Here is a 25,845-nt window from a genome sequence, read left to right as displayed (position 1 = left end):
AGTGAAGGCTCCGGTCCCGACCGCCCCTTGCGTATTATTCGTAGCACGGAGGACCGTGCTAATTTCTAAAGTGTGGGGAGGTCGTCCAATCGATCTCCATGGGTAACGTTCTCTTCTCCTCAATACCCATGGATTTATTTTTCTTTTTATATATTGCATGTGTAGTTATTTTTGCTTGTAAATACTCTTTGCATGATAGTTAGTTTCTATAGCATTACTTGGTCAAAACAATAACTTTCTTTCCAAGAAACTGTGTTCTGGGTGACCTACCAAAAATTCTGAAAATTTTTGCAATAAACTTGCTTTAAGAATGTATTTTGGAACATAGTAATTGAGCTAAGGACACAAGCATGAAAGTTTTGAGCCTATTGCATGGTTACATCTTCTAACCATTATTTCCATTCTTGTGTGCATATCTCTCTCTCTATGAGTGTGATCCTTGCTTTGTCTGATTCTATATGTGCATTGCTTTGTGTATGAATGCATTTACATGATTGAGGCCATCAATTCAATAGTCGCTTCTCCCAAATAGCCTTAACCCTTATATCTACCATTGCTAACCAATTTTGAGCTTTTGATAAACCCTTTTGTTCTTAAATAGAGCACATCAACAACCCTAAGTGAAAAACCATGAATGTCCCTGAATTTGAATCCTTGATTGGCTTAGGTAAGTTAGGATGTGTAGCATTCAATTAGGAGGGTATACTTGGGAAATTCGGGTAGATATGTAAGTATATAATTGTAGTGCAATTGAAAAATTCTAGAATTTTGGGAACATGCTCATGTGGCGGATGATTAAACTGTATGCATTGACGCTTGGGTTTACAAAGAAACCCAAAGAAAGGAGGATGCTTAAAAAAAAAAGAGAAGAAAGAAAGCAATGAAAGGGGACAAAGACACCCCGAGATAGAGTAATAAAAACAATGCATATGGGTGTAAATTGAAAAGAATGCATGAGTATGCAATAAGGGTAAAATTCAAGGGTAGCTAGGAATATATTGTAGTTGTATAGGTTGTTCTATGTGTCTAGTGGACCCTAGGTTGATCAAGGACTCAAATTTTAAACCCACTTGACCATATACATCCTTACCTTTACCCTAGCCCCATTACAACCCATGAATAAGACCTCATGATACTTGTAAGCATGCATTAAGTAATTGTTGATTGTTAGATGAAAGACAAATCTTGGAAAGCATGATTAGGAGGAGATTGAGTGACGAACCCTAGACACTTGAACGAATAGAGAGGATACACTTCCGGTGAGGGTTCGACGCTCAATGGTTGTTCCCGGCTTTCACAAGCGTTTGTTCAGCAAGTCATATACACTCTTTAGTGATATTCAATTTGGTAAGATTCATGAATTGCATACTATTTTCACCCTATATGCTCACATGTATTCTTGAAGGATAGATTTACTCTTGACTAAGTATATAGATGATTTTACATTAGTTGCATGCATCCACTTAGGTAGTTTGCATTTCATAAACCCTTTATCACCATGATCTTTGGTCTTTTTATTTTAAGCATGAGGACATGCTTGGTTTAAGTGTGGGGAAATTTGATAAACTCCGATTTTGTGGTTTATCTTGTGCTTATTTTGAGGGATTTTATCAATATTTCTCACACTTATGCGCAAGAAATGCATGGTTTTGTGTTCACTTTCCAATATTGCTCTATGATGTAAAACATGCTTATTTTGCCTTAAAATTGCCATATTTTAATCCTCTTCTATTGCCATTCGATGCCGTGATGTATTTGTTGAGTAATTTTAGGAATTATAGGGTAGGAATGACTTAGAAGAGAGGGAGAAAGCATGTACAAAAGGGAGGAACATGAAGAATTGAGATCTTGGGAAAAGCAGCATCGGCGTGCTCGTGCACTCCACGCGCACGCGTGGATGGGATTGGCTGGAAGTGGCGCGCAAGGATGGACGCATCCGTGCGAATCAGGAGATTCTTATCGACGTGCACGCGCACTTGGCGCGCACGCGTGGAAGGCTGCACGTGACCTCATTAAAGGAAATCGTGCCTGGCAATTTTTGAGGCTCATTAGGCCCAATGTCAAGCTGTTTCTGCATGGAAAAAGACCCAAGGATGCAAGGGGAAGGGGGGAGATCACTCATTTTACACTAGAACATAATTTTTAGCTAGTTTTTTGGTTCTTTGGTTATTTTCAAGTCTAGGGGTAGATATCACGTACTTAAGACTTTGAGAGTAGACTTAATGAGCTTGGTTCCTTATAATTGTCAAGGTATGGTTGTTAGACAAGGATGGTGATCCCAATTCCCGAACCTAGCCAAGAGTTACCTTTAGTATTCATACTTGAAATCAACTTTCTCAACCAATTGCTTCAGTTGTAGTTCTTGTTTGGGTTACAATAGAATTAAGTGGAATATTGTTTATTCATTGAAAGTGCTTATGTTTTGCTTAGTTGATTGAATTAATTGTTGCATTTTAAGATTACTTGTTTGTTAAGATTCCCATTTATTTTCATGCTTATAACTCACAACCCCAGATTTCTAACCAATGTCGAAGCACATGATTGCCCATTCCTTGTGAGATGACCCGACCTTTGAATACTTCGGTTATTTCTATTGGGGTTGAACTTGTGACAACTAAATCCCTCTTCTAAATTTGACCCCCGAGGATTGTTGTTGGTAGAGCTATACTTACAACGCGGTTTTCTTGAAGAGAATCTTTACCAATACACCCTTGGCGCTTGCGTGTCACTCTGCTAGAGAGCAATAGGAGTAGGAGTAGGATTAGAATAGAAGACTCTCTTTGATACACTTTTAATTTTCTGCACTTTCATCATTTGAGTCACATTGAATTCAGATTATGGAATTTACATTTCTGCAATCTTCTACTCCAATTTCCTTTTCTGCAACTTTACATTTATATTCTTGACTCAATCTGATTTACTTTTCCTGCAAGTTTAATTTTATGCAATTGCTCTAAGTCATGATTTACTGCTTTCTTTAATTTTCAGCACCCAACCCCCTTTACATTTGCTGCAATTTACTTGTCTTGCTCTTTAAGCTTCTGCCAATTTAAGCTTCTGTTCAATTTAAATTCTGCAATTTATAATTTCAGCAATTTTCTTTTTGTTGGTTACATTTCACTTAATTCACCAATGCTAACTTGACTAAACTAATCACCTCACTAAAGTTACTTGATCCATCAATCCCTGTGGGATCGACCTCACTCTTGTGAGTTATTACTACTTGATGCGACCTGGTACACTTGCCGGTGAGTTTGTGTGGAAATCTAATTTTCAGCCATCAACCTGTCATACACACAACAGGACAAACAAAGTAAAACAAGTGAAAGAATCACTTCTTGTGAAGAGTGTGGTTAAAGTGATTGATGCAATTTGTCAAACAGTTAGTCGATTAGTGTGCCGGAATGTAAACAATGAAAAGTAATTGAAATTGCTAAAAATGAAAGTAATCAACCGAAATTAAACTAAACAACAAAAGAAAAAAAAGATGTTCAATCTAGTTATCCTCTAATTTAATCATTGTCAATGAAAAATCAATCCCGGGCAACGGCGCCATAAACTTGATAACGGGAAATCTGTCTCTCAACAAATTCCCTTCGGCAAGTATACCGAATTCGTTGTCAAGTAAAAACTCACAATAGAGTGAGGCCGAATCCCACAGGGATTGATTGGATGAGCAACTTTAATAAGAGGAATGGTCTAGTTGAACTAAACAGAATTGAATTGAGAATTGCAGAAATTAAATGGCGAGAAATGTAAATAGCAAGAAATGTAAATGACAGAAAAGTAAATAACTGAATGTAAATTGCGGAAAGTAAATCACAGAAAGTAAATTGCAGAAAAATAAATGGGAATGGGGATGATGAACATCAAAGTAAACAACAGAATATAGAGAATGAGAAGATAAGAATGGGGACGCTCATTGGGTTCAGGAGATGTTGCATTCTCCAGATCAAGTTCATTCTCATCTCTTCCTCAATCCATGCAACTCATTGATCTCTTGGCAATCTTAGGTGATTGAATCCCAATTCCTTGGCAATTCAATCTCTCTAAGCTTGAACAATTGCTGAATTCCTTGATCTAATTTCTCAAGGGAAGAGATGAAGTGCAATCACTGATTATACCACATGTTCTTCTAGATCAAAGTATCGGGAGGATTATATGTCACTATATCCGTCCAACCCCCCAATCTAGTCCAACATGAGAAAGCATTTCTAGCATGATCTCCTCATTCCTTTTCCAAGGTTCCGAGGAAATCCAATTATGAATAATTTCTCTTCCGAGACAATTGTTCAATTGAATGAAGATCGAAAGCTTTCAAGAAAATCAAAGAGAATGAAAAGAAGAAGAATAAGAACTTATGATTGATCCATTGAATTACAACAGAGCTCCGTCCCCCAATGAAGTGGGGTTTAGTTGATCATAGCTCTGGGATTGGAAAATGGAAATGTAAAGTGCATTGAAAGCAAATTGAGTACAGAGAAAAGTAAATTAAGAGTGTTTGCAATCGTGGATCCCCTAGGTTGCAATATCTTTTCTAGTTCAAAACTACCCCTATATATACTACTTCTCTGATCCTCAGTTGAGTCTACAAGTATTTGGATGTAGGCCCTTATCCTCAGTTGAAGCAGTTAACAAACTCATTGGGCTTTGCTCAGCTTGCTGGGGAAGTTTAGGTTAGGCAGTAGTCACGTTAGTTAGGCTGTTAGTGTGAGTAACGTGATGTGTAAATTCCTGGCTCGAAGACGTTAGTGAGACGAATGTGGTCACTAACGTCCCCAATCTCCATTGAATCACGTTAACCCAGCTGTTAGTGGCACTAACGTTAGTGGCCCACGTTAGTGGCATTAACGTGGCCTTCCTTGCTCTTCGATCACGTTAATGGTGTAAACTTCACCATTAACATCCCAAGCTGCCCCCTCCTTCCACGTTAATGGCTCACGTTAGTGGCACTAACGTAGCCATTAACGTGGCTCTTTCTTCTTTTCACTCAAGTTAATGGCGTTAACTTCACCATTAACGTCCCAAGCTGCTCCCTTCTTCCACTTTAATGCCCACATTAGTGGCATTAACTCAGCCACTAACATGGCTTATTCTCCTCTTGCCCACGTTAGTGCCCACGTTAGTGGCACTAACGTGGCTCTTCTCTGCTTCTTCTTACCTGAAATCAATCAACAAATTGTATCAAAGCCTTGCTCTAATCATAAGATAATGCATCATTCTTTACATCAATTAATCTTTGCATTATTCTCATGAAAATGTTTAGAATTCACAATGTTTGATTGAATCAAAACATGAATGCATAACTCATCTAAATACTTGCTTATTACCTAAGAAAATACATGAAACTAACCTAAAACATACTCAAAATGGCTTGTGAAACTAGCTAAGATGCCCTGGCATCACCGTCCTAAGACAGATACATGATAAGCTCTTGCACGTCATTTATTATGCTAGTCATGTTCTAAATGATGCGCAAAAGAATTACACCACCACAGAGAAGGACTTACTTGCAGTGGTCTATGCAATTGACAAGTTTAGATCCTATTTAATAGGCTCTAAGGTCATTATCTATACAGACCATGCTGTTCTCAAGTATCTTCTATCCAAGCAGTACTCTAAACCCAGATTGATAAGTGGTACACGAATCCCCACACTTTCGTACAACTATACCAGCAAGTGCACTGGGTCGTCCAAGTAATACTTGAGCGAGTTAGGGTCAATCCCACGAGGATTGTGGTTTAAAGCAAGCTATGGTTATCTTGTAGGTTTTAGTCAGGCAAAATAAAGAAGTTGTTGGATTGATGCAAGGGCAATTAGTAATAGGAATATGGTTAAGGGTTGGAGTTGCCTTGTCTTTCTGAATTAACTCTGGTATTACTGTCTTCTTTGCTTGTGAGTGATTTCTTCTATGGCAGGTTGTATGTGATCAACGCCATGGGCCGTGGTCATCAATCTCTTCTACTCCAGATCAAACGCCATTGACCATGGTCATCCAATCTGATGGAGGGTGAAGCTCTAGCAGTTTATTCTCCTGGCGATCCTACTCAAAACACCATAGGCATAGTCGAATCTTCTGGATCAGAGAATGCTACTTCTTTGGGTTCTAACTTCTACCACAGAGACCCTAATCTCCTCAAAAATCAGGTGAAATGGGGTCTTGAGAAGTCCCCAACAAAGTCGTGGATTAGCCGTCTGAGAGATGCATAATCAAGCTGGTGGTTCGGGCTTTCCAGTCACGTATTCACACGAACCCAAGTAGACATGGGTGGTTGTCAGGCACGCAGTCCTAGTATAATTAACAGAGCTGATTGTCACTGGTCATCCTTTTCACCATGTTTCAGAACGGTTATACATCTTAGAAATAGATCAAACACGGATCAAAGAGAAACAGTAATAATTTTGTTAATTCATAGGACTCAGCAAGGCTCCTCCCCTGAAGCTAGGAGGTTTAGAAACTCATACTAAAAGAAAAATATAATGTAAAACTCAAATATAATGTGTAAAGTGGCCGAAGATCCTTAGCAAGGTGTAATCTTCTACTATAAATACTAAACTAATGACTAGTAAGGGTAAAACAATCTTTTTAGTGATAAAACCCACTTCTGGGGCCCACTTGGTGAGTGTTTGGGCTGAGCTTTGATGAGATCCATGTGCTATGAGGCCTCTAGGGTGTTGAATGCTGGCTAAGGGGTCCGCTTTGGGCTTTTGGATGCTGGTCTCTACTCCTTGGGCGCTGGACGCCTGAAAGGGGGCAGGAGGCTGGCGTTAGATGCCTGTTTTAAGCCTTCTAATCTGAAGCAAAGTATGGACTGTTATATATATATATATGGAATGCTCTGGAAATCAGCATTCCATAGCCATTAAGAACACTCAATTTGACTTCTGTAGCTCCAGAAAAGCTCTTCCAAATGTAAGGAGGTCAGATCCAAACAGCATCTGTTGTGCTTTCTCTGTTTCTAAATCAGAATTTTGCTCCAACTCCACAATTTCAGCCAGAAATTACCTGAAATTGTACAAAAACACACAACTCAAAGTAGAATCCAAAAATGTGAATTTAACACTAAAACCTATAAAACCTTAATACAAACTAAACAAAACATATTAAAAACTATATGAAAATGATGCCAAAAAGCATATAAAATATTCGCTCATCACAACACCAAGCTTAAATTGTTGTTTTTCCCAAGCAACTAAAAAAACAGTAGGATAGAAAAGAAAATTAAGATACAATAAATTTCAAAGTTTCCATTGAAGCTTAGTTACAATTAGATGAGCAGGACTTAGTAGCTTTTTCCTTCTGAATAATTTTGGCATCTCACTATCCATTAAAACTCAGAATGGTTGGTGTTCCGTGGGTTACCTGAAACTGAAGGTCGATCTCGAATGAGATCTTCGGGAGTGATTGGAGCTGCTGGGTCCGACTTGCTAAATCTTGAGATGCTGCTTATCCTTGATCACTAGAGGGTGGTGGTACCTGCAAGAGACTCCGATGCTTAAGTTATCACGGGCTTTAGGCATGTTTTTTGTGTAAAATCAGAGAGTGTGTTATACCTGGGTGCTCCAGCGTATTTATAGTAGTGGGGAGTGACCTACCTTGAGATAAGTTTGTTATCTTATAGTCCACCGCCTTTTGGTGAGCAGTGATCCTTTGCTTTGGGCCTACTTTGGGCCTGCATGGTGATTTGGCTGAGCTCTTTAGGAAGAGGTCGGTGACGAGCCAGCCTTGTAAGAGGTCGGTCGTTCTGGTCTTCGTCCAACCCGGATCGCATAGCTCGACCAAGGGTATGAACAGTGCCCCTGCTTGAGCTTCGATCTTTCCTTGAGGTCGTGTTTTTAAACTTCGACCCCTAGAGGAAGTCATGCTCAAGCATTAGTTTTGAGTAGCTCCTTTCCACGCGAGTCTGGCATTTATTCTGCTTAAATGCGAATCATTTTTTAGCTTCTTTAAGTGCGGCGTGATTTCCGAGAGCGTTTCCCTAGAAACGTGCGACCGCTTTAAAGAGCCTCTTTAATTTTTTAATTCTTTTCTACCGTTTCATTCCCTCGCTTTTGATTTCGAAAAAAAAGGGTTTAAACCTTGTTTTTCCTTTTCTTTGCTTTTATCTTGTTTCCTTTGTCTCAGACTTGAAAGAATTTCTCTTCTTTGGCTCTTGCTCCTCTGATTTCTTGCCCCAAGCTTCCTACTTTCCTTTTCGAGGCGCTCATTAGTGTGGTTTTGCTCATCACGCTCACTCTTTCTTCATCACAGGTTGGTACTCTTCTTTTGTTTTTAATAGTCGTCTTTCTTTTGTGCTTTACTGTTTGCATGCTTTTCTCTTCCGCACAAAGTTTTGATCTTTGTTGAGTTTTCTTTAAAAAGGTTGAGGCTTTCTGGAAAGATTGCATGTCCCTGATCCCTTCAAAGTTGTGTTTTTTGTTTTGCTATCTTTGTGAAGAAGTGTTGCTGTTTGGATTTCTGTTTGCCTCTTCATAGTTTCTTTTGTTTGAGCGGGCTAGGGCGAGTGTTTTTTGCGTCATTTCTTTTTCTGCATCCTGATGTGTGTGACTGTGGCCGATCCCGAGTACTGTGAGAGGCTTAGGAGGTTCCATAGGGTGTGTAGTAATAGGGAGGATGAGAAGAATTACGAGTTGGTGTCTCCTGATCCTGAAGAGAGGGTTAGTTTCCTTCCCTTAACTCGGGGAGAACGTCCTTTCTTCTATGCCAATGACTATTTCTTCAGCCAGCTAGGTATTACCTTTCCTTTTACTGTTTTCGAGACGGACCTCTTGTGGACCTGTAATGTGGCCCCTTCTTAGCTTCATCCAAATTCTTGGGGTTTTATAAAGATTTTTCAGCTGTTGTGTCAAGAACTGGGTGTCCAACCTACCATATCCCTTTTTCTTTACTTTTTTGTGTTGGCAAAACCTGGGGTGGCCAAGAAGAAAGCTTCTTGGATTTCTTTTCGAGCTACCCAGGAGAGGAAAGATTTTTTGATGTTTGATGAGTCCTTTCGAGATTTTAAGAACTACTACTTCAAGGTCCGAGCTGTTGAGGATACTCGCCCTTTCTTTTTGGATGAGAATGATGAACCCACCTTCCCTTTGTGGTGGCAAAAGGATATAGTGGTAGTCAAGTATCCTTGGGAGAGTTTGAGTGAGGTAGAACAAGCTTTTGTGGGTGTTTTAGAGGAGCACTAGGGGGAGCCTCCTCATCTGGATACAAAGAGATTTCTAGGAGATCCTTCCCTCCTCCATGTCGAGCTAAGTAGTGTCTGACTTCTTTCTTTGTAGAAGTGGTTTTCTTTTTGCTACTCATGGCTTTTGTCCTTTTTTCTACTGTGTAACTCCTGGCTTCTTTTCAGAGATGGTGAAATATTCGGATTCTATGAAGTCTTTTCGGAAGGCCAAGAAAGCGGTGGCCGCCCAAAATATGTCAAGACTTTGGGGGAGAGGTCTTCGGCACAGTTGCCTCTGAAGAAGCCGATGGCTGAGTCCTAGGGTTCGAGGAAGATTATCCCGACCCTGAGCATTCGGATAGTTCCATCTGACCCGTGTCAGGCGACCTCTGGTCTTGCTTCCTCTCCTTCTGCTGCTGGTCCCCCTCCGAAGAAGCAAAAGACTGTTGGGACTTATGATTTGAATGATAAAGAATTTGATGGTGTGGGTTTTGCCACAGAATTGATAGCTCCTTATGGTAAGGTTCCTTTGGATGATGTGTCGATCCTTCACCATCTCGACTTTATTACAAGTAATAGTATTCGGATGGCCAACCTTGGTGCGGCCTTATCTCGAGTTTTCTGGGACTCCCCGGTTTATGCGACCAAAGCCTTTATGGAGGATGTCAAATCTGAGTATGAGAGAATTAAAGGTCTGAAGGACGAGCTCGACGCTAGGGAGGCCAAGTTGGAGATTAATGTGAAAAAGGAGAAGGATCGTGCTACAGTGGCAGAGGCAACTGCTAACTTAGCCGAGGAAACTGATAAATAGTATAAGAAGAGCTATACTCGGACCTACGGTGAGCTGTTAGAAACTAAGGAGAGGCTTCAATCTGCCCAAGATGATTATGCCGAGCTTCAGGGACATATGGTGAGTAGTATGACTGACATGTTTAAGATCCTAAAGGCTCAGGTCTGAGTTCTTGCTCCCGAGGCCGATCTCTCCTTATTCAGCATGGATAATATGGTGGAGGATGGCAAAATTGTGCCTGCTCCAGATGATGATGATGAGGGTCCTCCCCCTGTGCCACCGGCCAAGGTTTCTGTAGCGTCAGCCACTTCGACTCCTTCTGGTGAGGTGGTCCCTCCTGAGCCCGAGCCGGACGTGGAGATTTTGAATGGGCCAGATGGAGTTGTCAATGCTACCCCAATCCTTACCCTGCCTCCTTCTCCTAGGGATGCCACTAATGATGCGACTTCAGATCCTTAATGATTCCTTATTATGTCTTTGTCTTTGTATTTGGTGTAGTCCGACTTGTGGACTTTTGAACTTGTTTGGTTTTTTTTTGTAAGTTTCTGTGGCTGACTTTGACATTTGGTTGCTTCTTAGCAACTTTTATTTTAAAAAGCAAAACACTTTAAACTCTTGGGTTGCCCTTTAGGCAGCCTTTGAGTCTTTAATGCTTTAATTTAAAGGATGCATTTTGCTAATACGTCTATCAGACCTTTAGCATTTGGAGGTTTACTTTTGCAACCCTTGCGGATTTTATAGTGGTTAGGTACTTCCTAATCCGACCTCTTTTTCCTACCCTTGCCTTTTGGATCATGCCTTGCTTTGAGTTTGTGTTGTCAACCTTCTGCTTTGGCGAAGTTATCCTTGCGGCTTGGTGTCCGGGCTTTTAGTAACTTGTCCGACAACTTTTTAGTGTTCTTTACATAGAACCTTTTTAGTTTGTTCGAATGACTTTTGTAGCCCTGTTTTGAGATCGTGCTTTCTTTGAACGAAGTTGTACCCTTTTAGCTAAGCACTTTTGAGCCTTAAGTCGTTTTTCAACCTTTTTGGCTCTTTACTTGTTCTTTTCTCAAAGTCGTACTTGTTTCTTTGGGTCGCGCATCTTCTTAGCTGATGTCGACCTATGTAGCTTTGTCGCCCGAGCTTTTAGTCATATTCCAACAACTTTTAAGGTAGTGTTCCGAAGGGGAAACTTTTCTTTATAATTTGTTTGGATGACGTTTTAACTCTATTTTGGTGCTCTTGCTTTAAGTACGATCCCTTTTAGGACTTTGTACCTTTTTAGCTGAGCACTTCGGGCCCTAGTTTTTTAACCTTTCTTTGGCCTTTGCGAGATGTTTTTGTCCCTTTTTAGTCATCCTTTCATTGGTCCAACTTCTCTGTCGGGCCTTCTTAAGTTATTTTTAGTAATTCCATTTTTAGTTAGACCTCGTCAGGTCACTTTTTAAGGGTTACTTTTTATAACTTCTTGCATTAACTTGCTTCAATCGCTTCACCTTGCCGACCTCTTCGTAATCGGACGATGAATTTTTGTGTTTTATGAGCTTAGATTAATGCGTCTTGGTAGGAAACTTTTTAGGGAATTGATAACTTCCATTCAAATAATAATGAGATAAAAATATAAATAAAAGTATGTACATATGAGTGCTTACCCTTTTAGGTCGGGCAGTTTTTTTTTTTTTTTAGATCTCGGTCTGGCGCCTCATTAAAAAACCTTTTTAGGAAAAAGAGTGTGCCTTGACCTAAGACCTTTACTATTTTCTAGCTATAGTACCTTCTTAGGTTACAGGCATGCCATGACCTTGGTAGCTCTCGCCCTTCAAGGTCGGACACCTTATAGTAGCCTTTTCCCAGTACTTCTGTAACTCGGTATGGCCCTCTCCAGTTAGCTACTAGCTTCCCTTCTCCTGACCGACCTGCTTCGATATCATTTCGGATTAAGATGAGATCGTTGGTGGCGAAGCTTCGCTGGATTACCTTCTGACTATACCTTAGAGCCATTCGACGCTTTAGGGCTTCTTCGCTAATCCGAGCTCTTTTTCGGACTTATGAAAGTAGGTCGAGCTCTTCCCTTTGAGCTTAGGAGTTGCTATCTTTTTTGTAGAAGATCATTCTAGGAGATCCTTCTTCCATTTCCACGGGAATCATTGCCTCTATTCCATAAGCAAGTCGAAAGGGTGATTCTCCAGTGGTGGAATGTGGTGTTGTTTGATATGCCCATAGTACTTATGGGAGCTCTTCAGCCCAAGCTCCCTTTACGTCCTGTATCCTCTGCTTTAACCCGGCCAATATGACTTTTTTGGTGGCTTCTGCCTATCCGTTGGCCTGTGGGTGTTCTACAGAGGTGAATTGGTGCTTTATTTTCAGGTCAGCTACCAAGTTCCTAAAACCCGTGTCGGTAAACTGGGTGCCATTATCTGTGGTGATGGAGTGAGGAACCCCAAACCTTGCGATAATGTTTCTCTATAGAAATTTTCGACTTCTTTAGGCGGTGGCCATGGCCAATGGCTCTGCTTTAATCCATTTTGTGAAGTAATCTATTCCTACAATGAGGAACTTAACTTGCCCTGATCCCTAGGGGAAGGGTCCGAGGTGGTCGAGCCCCCATTTTGCAAATGGCCAAGGTGAAGTAACGCAGATGGACATGCTTCTGGCATGGTGGGCCAGTAAAAACCAGCTCGGAGTACCTTTTTGCCAAGAGCTCTTGCCCTAAGGTGGTTGCCACACATGCCTTCGTAGACTTCTTCTAGGACGTCCCTTGTAGCAGAGGTCGGGACACATTTTAGGAGAGGTGTTGAGATCCCTCTCCTATATAGGATGTCGTCCACTATAGTGTACTACTGTGCTTCTCGTACTAGCCTTTTTGCCTCCTTTTTGTCTGTGTGGAGTGTGTCAGACTTTAGGTAGTTCATTATGGGAGTCGTCCATCCTTGATCCCGTCCTGATATGGTCAGGATTTTCTCTTCCTCTAAGATTGATGGATTTTGCAGTGTTTCTTGGATGAGGCTTCTTTTATTGCCCCCTGGTTTGGTGCTGGCTAGTTTTGACAGAGCATCAGCTCGGGCATTTTGTTCCTGAGGTATATGTCGGACCTCACATCCCCTAAAATGTCCGATCTATTATCTGGTTTTGTCTAGGTATTTCTTTATGATGGGATCCTTATCCTGGTAGCTCCCTTCTATTTGTAAGGTGACTACCTGTGAATCACTGAAAATGGTAAGCTTCCGAGCTCCTACTTCCCTAGCCAGCTTCAGACCAGCCAGTACGGCCTCGTATTTGACTTGGTTATTTGAGGCGGGGAACTCGAACTTTAACGAGAGCTCGATTTGGGTTCCCTGATCACTCTCTAAAATGATGCCTGCGTGATGAGCGAATAATTTATACCCTTTTTGGCATTATTTTTACATAGTTTTTAGTATCTTTTAGTTACTTTTTATTATATTTTTATTAGTTTTTATTCAAAAAACACATTTCTGGACTTTACTATGAGTGTGTGTGTCTTTCTGTAATTTTAGGTATTCTCTGGTTGAAATTGAGGGACCTGAGCAAAAATCTGATCCAGAGGCTGAAAAAGGACTGCAGATGCTATTGGATTATGACCCTCCTACACTCGAAGTAGATTTTCTGGAGCTACAGAAGTCCAATTGATGGCCCAAACTGGCATTAAAAGACAGCCTAAAACTTTCTGGCGTAAAATGCCAGAACTGGCATAATTCTTGGCGTTAAACGCCCATTTTGGAACCTAGGGTGGCGTTTAACTCCAACCTTGGGCATATGCACGTGAAAGCTTGAAAGCTCAGCCCAGACATGCACCAAGTGGGTCCTAGAAGTGGATTTTTGCACTATCTGCACTTAGTTACTCATTTTCTATAAACCTAAGTTACTAGTTTAATATAAAAACTACTTTTAGAGATTCATTTAGCACCTTATGACATTTTACACTCATATTATATCTTCTACGGCATGAGTCTCTAAACCCATAGGTGGGGGTGAGGAGCTCTGCTGTGTTTCAATGGATTAATGCGATTACTACTTTTTTCTATTCAATCACGCTTGATTCTATTCTAAGATACTCATTCGTACTTCAATATAGAGAACCTGATGATCCGTGACACTCATCATTATTCTCAATTCTATGAACACGTGCCTGACAACCACTCCCATTCTATCTAAGTTCAACGAAGTCATTGGGCGACAGCTTGTGTGCGTATCTCCTGGGTCTCTGATCTACGGACCAAGTCTGTGAGATTAGAACCTTCGTGGTAAAGGTTAGAACCAATTGGCAGCATTCCTGGGATCCAAAAAGTCTAAACCTTGTCTGTGGTATTCCGAGTAGGATATGGGAAGGGATGACTGTGACGAGCTTCAAACTCACGAATGTTGGGTGCAGTGACAGTGTGCAAAAGGATAAGGGTCCTATTCCGACGCTAGTGAGAACCGACAGATGATTAGCCGCGCGGTAGCTGATAAACCACTATTTTATGGTTTATCTTGTGTTTAATTGAGTGGTTTCATCAAGTCTTCACCCACTTATTCATACTAATTGCATGATTTTATAATTACTTCCTAGTATTGTTCTATGGTTGAAAACTTGCTTTCTAGAGATCTTTAGTTAGTATATTTTAATTCTCCTTTATACCATTCGATGCCGTTCGTGTGTTAAGTGTTTCACACTTTATAGGGTAGAAATGGCTTAGAGAATGGAGAGAAAGCTTGCAAAAATGGAAGGAACACAAGAAACTAAGGAGATGACCAGCGAACACCGACGCGCATGCATGGCTCACGCGAGCGTCTGGAATGGAGAAAATCGTAGCGACGCGTGCGCATGCCTGATGCGTATGCGTGGATTGGAGTCTGCACAAATGACGTGAACGCGTGAATGACGCGTACACGTGGCAAGGAAAATTGTTGAATGACGCGCACGCGTGACTGACGCGTACGCGTGACCTGCGCGATCTGCAGAAATAACAGAAAATGCTGGGGCAATTTTGGGCCGCGTTTTGACCCAATCTTCAGCCCAGAAACATTGAATAAAGCTAGGGAACAAGCAGAGACTCAACACACCTTTTACACACATTGATACATTCTCATTAGGATAATTTTTAAGTTTTTAGATCTGAATTTAGAGAGGATTACTTTCCCTCTAGGTTCTCTTTACATTCCCAGTTTATTGCTTTTGCTTTTGGATATTGAAGAGTTATTACCTCCGTTGAAGATACTATTCTAGTTTGTTTTCTTACTTACTCTTTTATTTATTCCATATTCTTAATTCTTGTTTAAAGTAGTAAGTGGATTATTTTCATGAATTCTTAATGCAAAGGATTACTTTTACTTTTAATTAATTTTGAATTCCTATTTTATTTAAATTATCATGTTTTCTTCTTATATTTTTATGAGAATTATATTCATGTCAATGGAGTAGACTCCATACTTGATATGGGGGTTGATTAAAAAGAGACACTTGAGTTGGAAGGCTTAAGTGCTGATTAAACTGGAAGTTGTTGGCTAGTTCTGTATTTACTAACGCTAGACCTTCCCAAGGGAGAGGATTAGGATTTGCGAATAAGAGTTAGCTCAATCACTTGACTTTTCTTTATTTAGTAAGGGTTAACTAAGTGAAAACAACAACCTTTTTAATACTACACTTAAGAGACCCCAACAAGGATAGAACTTCCAATTAATCATTCCCCCAGTCAAGGATTTTTATCTAGAATATTAATAATCATTCTTAGTTTTTTATTGCTTTAATTTACAATTATTTAATTACTCGTTATCCAAACTCAAACTCTCTTGGAAATTCCTAATTAATAAAATAGCATCCTTTCTCGCAACTCGTTGGGATACGACCTGGGACTCATAATCCCAGTATTTTTATTTTAACTTTTTGTGACAAGCTTTCTAAATTGATGAGGTGGATTTTTGCTGGTTAAGAGCTATACTCGCAACGCTATTCTATTATATTATAATCTCTCAATTAGTCTAACTTCTGCCGCTCGTCAGTTTTTGGCGCCGCTGCCGGGGAGTTGCAATTGTGTGCTAAATTATTAATTAGTGTACATATTTTTATTTTTATTTTTATTTGCATATTTTATTTCTTTTTTATTTTTACTATGAGCTATATGTTTCTTTCATTGAATGACGCGTTCACTGCCTGATACGAGCTTAACCGCATTTGATCCTGAAATTGAAAGAACTATTTCACGTATTAGGTGAGCTCGATGTCGGTTAGCCTCTGAGGGTGGTGAAGTGATTATTATCAATTCACCAGTCTCATCTGAGGGCGAATCTGAACCGCAATCCGAGAGCGAAACCAGCTCCTTTACTACTGATTCAGTTAATTCATGTGCAGATAGAATGGCAGCACCAAGGAGGATTACTCTCCAGGAAGCTGGAGCCCCAGATTTTACAATGCAGTCGTATCAAGTGCATCATCCAACTCTGGCTGTAGATTTTAAACTGAAGACTGCACTAATCAACTTGATGCCCAAGTTTCATGGCTTACCTGCTCAGGAGCCCATTAAGCACCTAAGGGATTTCCGGACAGCCTGTTCTACTGTTAGGCGTCATGGTATGAATGAAACTTCTATTCCGTTAACCGCCTTCCCGTTTTCTCTTGAGGGAAAGGCAAGGAAGTGGTACTACTCCCAACCTGAAACGACTGTTACCAACTGGGATACGCTCAGAAGAGAATTTCTGGAAAAATACTTTCCAGCTGAAGTTACAAATAGACTGAGAAAAGAGATCTCGTGCATTGTTCAAGGTGAATCAGAAACCCTCTATGAGTATTGGGAGTGCTTTAAGAACCTTCTAGACGTATGCCCCCATCACATGATTGACAGGCTAGTGTTAATCAGCTACTTCACTTAAGGCATGAAGCCTCGGGATAAAACTACACTAGATGGTGCTAGTAATGGTTCTCTGAAAAAGTACAAGACCGCAGATGAAGCATGGCAACTGATCAGCGACTTAGCTGAGTCTACCAGGAACCACAGGCACAGAAGCAGCCACTCCAAAGCTGTTGCAGAAGTTTCCTCTAGCACTGAGACTTCTGCTCTTACATAGAGTATATGTGAAATGACCAATCTACTGAAACAAATACAGTTAAATCAACAACAAACTCAGCCTTTTCAACCACAATAAAGCCAACAGTTAGTTCCACAAAGAGTATATGGAATATGTGCTGATTATAGTCATTATACTGATGAATGCCCACAGTTCCAACAAGAAGATAATACTGTGGCAGCTACTCATAACTTCTATGACCGCCCGAATCAAGGATACAATCAACAAGGCGGTAACTACAACCAAGGTGGAAACCCTAACCAAGGATGGCAAGACAACTCCAACCAAAGTTGGAGAGATAACTCCAACCATGGCTGGAGGGACAACTATAACAGAAGAGCAGAGACAACAATGGAAACCAAAGGTGGAATAACAACAGACAACAGAATCAGAACCAACCTTACAGAGCTCTTCACCTAAGACAGTCACAAGGACCCCAGCATAACCAACAACAAGTCCCACAGATCACTTACCCTACTTCCTCATCAAATGACGAGATGCTTCGTTCTCTTGCACAAGGACAACAAGACATGCAGACTACACTGAACTCTACTCTAAATGGTCTAAATGCTACTTTACAAGCTCTCGCCGCTCAGATAGATTCATTACCTACTTTCACTAACCAACCTTTAAGCTCCAGTGGAATTCCTTCTCAACCCTTACCTAATCCCAAAGGTGGCATCAATGCCATCACTTTAAGGTCTGGAACCACACTGCCAGAGAGGAATCAGGAGGAGCCAAGCCCAATAGAACACACCCAAATTGAAGACTCAGTGGAGGTGGAAGATGCTGAAATGGAAGATGCTGAAGAAGAAGAGGAAGTACAAGACAAGGTTGCGGAAGAAGTAGCCCAGCAAAGGAATGAAGCACCAAAGGATGCAGAAGCTGCAAGTAGCGCCATTCCTATCCCATTTTCGTATCTTGCAAGGAAGTCCAGAAAGCAGATGGAACTTGATCCCAAAATGGTAGAAATTTTCAAATAGGTTGAGGTAACTGTTCTCCTTTTTGATGTTATTCAGCAAGTACCTAAATATGCAAAGTTTCTGAAGGATTTATGCATACAAAAAGATAAAATTAATGAATTAGAAACTATCCCTTTAGGTAGTTCTATATCTGCTATAATGGGAGGTATACCTGAAAAATGTAGTGATCCAGGTCCATGCATGGTAAACTGTACCATTGGAGGTGTAATATTTTCTGATTGCATGTGTAACTTAGGAGCGTGTGTTTGTATAATGCCATTGTCTATATATGATACTCTAAGGCTCCCTCCCTTAAAAAGGTCGGCAGCTCGTTTTGTGTTAGCAGATAAAAGCATTATTACAGTAGTTGGAATTGCTAAAGATGTATTAGTGAGCATTAAGGGGCTCACATTTCCCATTGACTTCTATATCCTGGAAATTCCCCCTAATGACTCAGGAAGACCATCATCAATCCTGCTTGGAAGAATATTCCTAAAGACTTCGAAGTTCAAGCTGAATGCATTCTCAGGAACTTACTCCTTTAAGATAGATGGCAGAACAGTGAGTTTCAGTTTAAATGAAGCTTTGAAGCACCCTCCGAAAGATCATTCTATCTTCTAGTGTGACATCATTGATGAAACTATAGCTGAAGTTCACCAAGAAGAATTAGAAGAGAAGCACATGGAGCAAGGTCCAAGTGTGGGGACACCATCTGAACATAATGACGACACTTTACCATTACCACTAGCCCCAGATGATCCAGAACCTAGCCACGAGCAGAAATTAGAATTGAAGCCCCTTCCTCCACACCTCAAGTATGCTTACCTTGAGGATATTCAGAAGTTTCCAGTTATCATTGCAAAGGAACTCACTTCTCAACAAGTGGAGCAACTGCTCAGTGTGCTGAGAAAATATAAAAGAGCAATTGAGTGGAGCTTGGCAGATATAGTAGGCATCAGCCCTCAAGTTTGTGAGCACAGAATATATTTAGAAGAGGAATCAAAGCCTGTCTGTCAACCCCAAAAAAGATTGAATCCCACCATCTTAGAAGTTGTCAAGAAAGAAGTGACAAGGCTACTTGAAGCATATATCATTTATTCCATCTCACACAGTGAATGGGTCAATCCAGTACAAGTGGTGCCCAAGAAATCTGGAGTCACAACAATAAAGAATGAGCATAGAAAACTCCTGACAACTAGAGTGCAGAATTCCTGGAGGGTTTGCATTGACTATAGGCGTCTCAACCAAGCTACTCGTAAGGATCATTACCCCTTGCCATTTATTGATCAGATGCTCGATCGCCTGTCAGGTAAATCCCATTATTGCTTTTTAGATGGTTATACAGGCTATTTTCAAATTCATATAGCTCCTGAAGATCAGGAGAAGACCACTTTTACATGTCCCTTTGGAACGTATGCATACAAAAGGATGCCTTTTGGCTTATGTAATGCACCGGCTACTTTCCACAGATGCATGATGAGTATCTTTTCATATCTTATTGAGAATTGTATGGAAGTATTTATGGATGATTTTAGCGTTTATGGTGATTCATTCAGCCTTTGCTTGGATAGTTTAGCTAGAGTATTAGACAGGTGTGTTAGTTCAAACCTTGTATTGAATTTTGAAAAATGTCACTTTATGGTAAAACAAGGGATTGTTCTAGGACATGTTCTTTCTAATACTGGTATTTCAGTAGATCCAGCAAAGGTGGATGTCATTTCTAGTTTACCTTACCCCTCCTCCGTGAGGGAAGTCCGTTCGTTCCTTTGCCATGCAGGTTTTTACAGGAGATTCATTAAGGACTTCAGTAAGGTAGCATTACCTTTATCCAGACTGTTGCAAAAAGATATTGAGTTCGAGTTCAGTGAGGATTGCATGCAAGCAATTGATAAGCTAAAGATCACCCTGACTCAAGCTCTGATTGTGAGAGGACCAGACTGGAGCCAACAATTTGAAATTATGTGTGATGCCTCCAACCATGAAGTTGGAGCGGCGCTGGCTCAGCGCGAAGGTAAGGACCCCTTCATAATTGCTTATGCATCTAAGACCTTAGATGCTGCTCAGTCTAATTACACTATTACTGAAAAAGAGCTTCTAGCTATTGTTTTTGCTCTGGATAAATTCCGAGCGTATTTACTTGGTACTAAGGTAGTAGTGTATTCGGACCATGCAGCTCTAAAGTATTTATTAGCTAAAAAAGAGTCTAAACCAAGATTGATACGTTGGATAATGTTGCTGCAAGAATTTAATTTAGAAATTAAGGATAGGAGTGGTAACCAGAATTTAGTGGCAGACCTCTTAAGTCGCCTTGAACACATTAAAGATGACTCCACTCCTATCAATGATACTTTCCCATTTGATAGTTTGCAAGCAGTATGTGAAGTAGTTCCTTGGTATACACCTATAGCTAATTATCTCGTTAGCCATACTTTTCCTCCCAATTTTACTAATCATCAAAGGGACAAGCTGAAAAGTGAGTCTAAATATTATATATGGGATGACCCACACTTATGGAGGTGTGGAGCTGACCAGGTAATTAGAAGATGTGTGCCCCAATCAGAATTCCAGTCCATTTTAGAGGCCGGCCACTCTTGTGAGAGTGGAGGACATTTTGGCCCTCAAAGAACAGCTAGAAAAATTTTAGACTGTGGATTCTGGTGGCCTACTCTTTTTAAAGATGCTGCTGAATTTTGTAAATTTTGTTCCCCATGCCAAAGGTTTGGTAATATATCTAAGAGGGATGAGATGCCTCAACAAATTATGCTTTTCTATGAAATTTTTGATGTTTGGGGCATTGACTTCATAGGTCCATTTCCAAACTCTAATGGTTACCTTTATATGCTGTTAGCTGTAGATTATGTTTCTAAATGGGTGAAAGCAATTCCTACCCGTACTGATGATGCTAACATTGTTGTTTCCTTTGTTAGAAACCATATTATTTTCCGCTTTGGACCACCACGAGCAATCGTGAGTGATCAAGGCACTCACTTTTGTAACAGGAGACTAACAGGATTACTGAAAAAGCATGGGATAGTTCACAAGGTAGCAATAGCTTATCATCCTCAGACCAATGGATAAGCAGAACTGTCTAACAGGGAGATTAAACGCATTCTGGAGAAGATAGTAAAGCCCCATAGGAAAGACTAGAGTGTCAGGCTACAAGATGCACTCTGGGCATATAGAACAGCATACAAATAACCATTGGGATGAGCCCCTTCCGCTTAGTATACGGAAAGGCTTGCCACCTTCCAGTAGAGGTAGAACACAAGGCTTTCTGGGCTGTAAGGGAATGCAATATGAATTTTGAAGAATCTAATGCTGAAAGAAAGCTGCAACTAGCAGAATTGGAGAATCTTCGCCTAGAAGCATATGACAATTCCAGGCGATACAAAGAGAATATGAAGGCTGTCCATGACAAGCACATAAAAAGGAGAGAGTTCAGACCAGGGGAGTTAGTTCTTCTTTATAACTCCAGACTGAGGCTTATGCCAGGCAAACTGAGATTAAGATGGGAAGGTCCCTATAGTGTAGAAAAGGCAAAGCCATACGGAGTTTTTCACCTGCGTCATCCTTCTAGTTCTAAATTCATGAAGGACAATGGACATCGCCTAAAGCTCTATCACGGTGAAAAGATTAAGGATCACAAAGAACTAGAAGTCTTCCTCTTGGAAGACCCACCAACAGAAGCAGAATGAGCCTGAAGAACGTCCAACTTAAGGACGTAAAAGCAAAGTGCTAGGTGGGAGACAACCCACCATGGTATGATCGTTCAGTTTCAGTCTTAGTTTATTTTACTTTATTCTATTTTTATTTTTGTTAATAACTCTTCTCATCATCTCTGCATATAGCTGCATATAGCCTGCATCTGCATTTGCATACTGCATATATATTAAAAAAAATGCATGCGATGCGTAAGCGTCGCTGACGCGTCCGCGTCATAGGTGCATTCGAAACAAGGAAGAAAAGAAGCAGAGAGTCACGCAAGAGGATGGTTGGAGGCGTGCCTTAGGCATAAGCATGCCCACGCAAACGCGTCCATGATGCGTCCGCGTCATTTTGAAAAATAGCCTCCCACGCGTGCGCGTCGCCCATGCGGACGCGTGACCCTGCGAACTCAACGTAAATAGGTATATGGCAGAGAGTTATGATGGAGTGGGGCTGGAATGGTGTTGGAAGCACAAGCCCTATCACGTGAACGCGTGCCCCACACGTCCGCGTCGTTTTTCAAAATATAGGCATCCACGCAATCGCGTCACCCATGCGTCTGCGTCACCCAAATTTTTGGCAATATGCGTATAAAACAGAGAGTTGTGCGTACGCGAGGCTGCACTCGCGCCAATAGCACAAATCAGGTCACGCGATCGCGTGACCCACGCGTCCACGTCACTTGAACTTATCACACACCACGCGATCGCGTACTCCACGCGTCCACGTCACATGCGACGCACATCTTATCCAGATCAGCGCCAAATATCTTATCTTTTCTTCCCCAAATCTAAATCTTTTCTTTTCCCTTCTTATTTCTTTCTTCTCTCTTGTTCCTTCTTTATTCTATCACACTTTTTAACTTTCTCCCTTCCTTATTTTTCCCATCCATTATCAAGGTTATTTTCTTTCTTTCCTTACTTTTTACTTTTCCTTTATTATTTTTATTAATGTTTTCTTTTTCTTTTTCTTTTTACTTTCATTATCTATATTTTCTTTTTCTTTCTTTTTTTTTTCTTTTTTATTCCTTTAATTGGTGTTAGAAATTTAATTGGGTGATTATTTTCTTCTATATTTTGCTTATGAGTTATTGTGGAATTGTTTGACAATTAATATTACTTTTTAAAGGGTTTCTTGCATGTTCACTTTAATACTTTCAATAACATATTTACCATGCATGTTAGGTGTTTGTGAAAAAGCCCGTATGGCTTTGTGCATTATTTTTATATTACTCTATTCTACTACTCTAATGCCTGTTTTTCACAAAACCCCTTTTATATTTTATTGATTAAATATAATTGTCAATACAAACAGATTGTTAGTTTGAAAGGGTTGATAATCAAACTTGGACATTTAATGCTTGATCTATGCTACTCATGCCTTTACCGGCATGCCAATAAACATCTTGCTTCTAATTGCCATCACATGCACTTGCTATATTTCCATTGATGAACTTTTCACATGTAGTCATGACCATGTCTTAACAACATCCTTCTTTACCGTGCATTGATTATCACCTATACCATCCTCTTCCTTGCTCAAACCCTTAGCTTTACATATTACTTTCTTTTTCCCTTTTCAGGATGGCCACCAAGAAGGGTAAAGAGAAAGCTACTTCCAAACAACCGGCAAGGAAAGGAACTAAAAGAACACTAATGGTAGAGCCATTTTCAACAGCAGTAAAACCCTCAACAAAGTGAATCAAGAGGATCATCAAGGTCGATGAAAAAGAGAAAGCTTTCCCAGAAAAAGAACACTGCGCGGTTCACTAACCGCTACTGTGAGTAGATGTTCCCCATCCTGGATGAGAGAAACTATAACAATGAGTATCTACTCATCCTCCCGACCAACATTGTTGAATTTTTTGAGCCCCGCATTGAGCGAAGACAATGGGATTCCTACAGAGATAGCCACGGCAGGTTAATCTTTCATGAGTAGTTGAATTCTACTCCAATTTTCACATGCCAACCATGCAGTCTGTCTATGTCCGTCAGAAGCAAGTCCCCATAACAGAAGAGGTCATTCAACGAGCTTTAAATCTTTCCCCTGCTCCAGAAGGATTGGACGCATTCCAAGAAGCCTCATTCAAACGCCAGACATACCAATTTGATTGGGACGCAGTTCTCAGAGTTATAGCATAACCTGGTAGCAAATGGATCTATGGATACCATTAATCTTGACCTAAGAGCATATTTGCTTCAGCACTCACCTTGGAGGCTTGAGTATGGGCACAGATCATGTCCCATTACGTCTTTTTGAGCACCCTCGAGTCCTTCTTCACTGCAGACATGGCTGTTTTACTCTAGTGTATCCTTACAGACCAGCACCTCAATTTACCAAGACACATTCGGCATGCTATGGGACACGTACAGATTGCGGGCAACCTACCTTTTTCTACCTTGCTTTCAGATCTAGTCTCACCAGCCAGAGTATTCTACAGAGCTGGGGACACCAAGGCCATGATCCCATGGGATGATCAGATAGTCCCTAACGGGAAATATATTAGACTTTCAGCAGCCACTACTAGCTAGCCTGTAGAACCGGATGAAGACATTCCTTCTCCTTCCACATCACAAGCACCTTCAACAAACCAACTGCTCCATCAGATAATTGAGAGGCTAGACCGGCTTGACCAGAAAAGAAAGCAAAGAGAGCGCCGTAACAAACGTCGATTTACATACCTCAAGGAGCTGCTTGTTGGTAACCACCCACCTGAAGAAAAACCAGACAACCCGGACTCCACTTCATTTACTAGCACAGGGAGCCATGACGGTCCCGATTCTAGAGATACTACTACCAGCCCCCCTTTGTTCCTGACTGATGGCCCCGAGGACGGTGCCAAGCTTTAAGTGTGGGGAGGTCGGTCAGTACCTGACTTCCGGAGGTAATTTCTCTTTCCTAACAACAATAAAATAGGATATTTTTTTTTCTTTTGTTAGGATAGAATAAAATTGCATAGTAATAGGTTATTTGCATGCACGTTCTATTTGGTTGAAAAATAATAAGTTTCTTTTCATAGACTCTATTTTGAAAAATTTTACTATTTTAAATCAAAACTTTTGTGTTAAACTTGTTCGAAAGTTGTATTTGGAACATAGTTAAAAGCTAGAACACACAACCTATGAGACTTGAGCCTAATGACATGGTTACATTATTTAACCATAATATTTTATTCTTGTGTGTTTTCTTCTCTACGATTGTGATCTATATTTTGTTCCATCCTATATGTCCAATGTTTAATGTGTTATACGCATGCATATGATTGAGGCCATTAATTGATTATTAACTCACTTATCCCAAACAACCTACCCTTTCAATCACCTTTGTTAGCCAATTTGAGCCTTTTAATCCCATTTGATCTAAATTTTACCACATTACTAGCCTTAAGCAGAAAAACAAGTAATACCCCAAATTGAATCTTTGGTTAGCTTGATGACAAGTCATCCTAGCCTATTTTAACTAGTCTTTTCTTTTTGTTTTCATTAGAATTATGCACTTTCTTGAACCATAAGCAAGCTAATTGAGTAGATTTTCATGTTTCCCTTGATTGAATCAACCATGTATGAATTCATGCCATTTCATGAGGTTTTATGCTATAATTGTTGCATATTATGATAGAATGAATATCTCATGATTTTAAGCATAGCTTTGATGTGTTTGCTTGATTAATGATAGGTGAAGAAAGCTTGGAGAAAGGTTGAAGCAAGAAGGAATGGCTAGGAGTAAAGAGAGGACAATGGAATAAGTGAAATTGAACCAGGAAGCAAAAAGCTGGACCTAAAGTTAGCATCAAACTTTTGCACAAACTTTTGGTTGAAAAGTTAGCCCCAACGTTAGCCCCCTAACTTGGTGGCTAACGTTGGCGCCACAAGTACTCAAGGCAAGGCCAACGTTAGGGCCAAAGTTAGACCCCTAACGTTGGCACCAACGTTCATATCAACAAAGTGGTGTTAGCTGATATGAAAAGTTGGAGCAAAAGTTAGACCCCTAACTTTTGCTCCAACTTTTGGTCCAACTTTTGCAAAACTCCAACCCGGTTTAATTGGTTCACTTTGGTTCTTCTCCAAACTTCAAGAGCAATCAACCAAGGCCTCTTTCAATCCAATTCCACCAAGAGCAAAGGCCCAACTCAAAGCTTGAAGATCATTTGAAGAAAGTGTATAAATAGGATAGAATTCAAGTTCTT

Source organism: Arachis ipaensis, chromosome B01 (genome assembly GCF_000816755.2).
Source record: "Arachis ipaensis cultivar K30076 chromosome B01, Araip1.1, whole genome shotgun sequence".
Taxonomy (NCBI): Eukaryota; Viridiplantae; Streptophyta; class Magnoliopsida; order Fabales; family Fabaceae; genus Arachis; species Arachis ipaensis.
The sequence above is the reverse complement of the archived record's forward strand: the minus strand, read 5'-3'. Positions refer to the sequence as shown.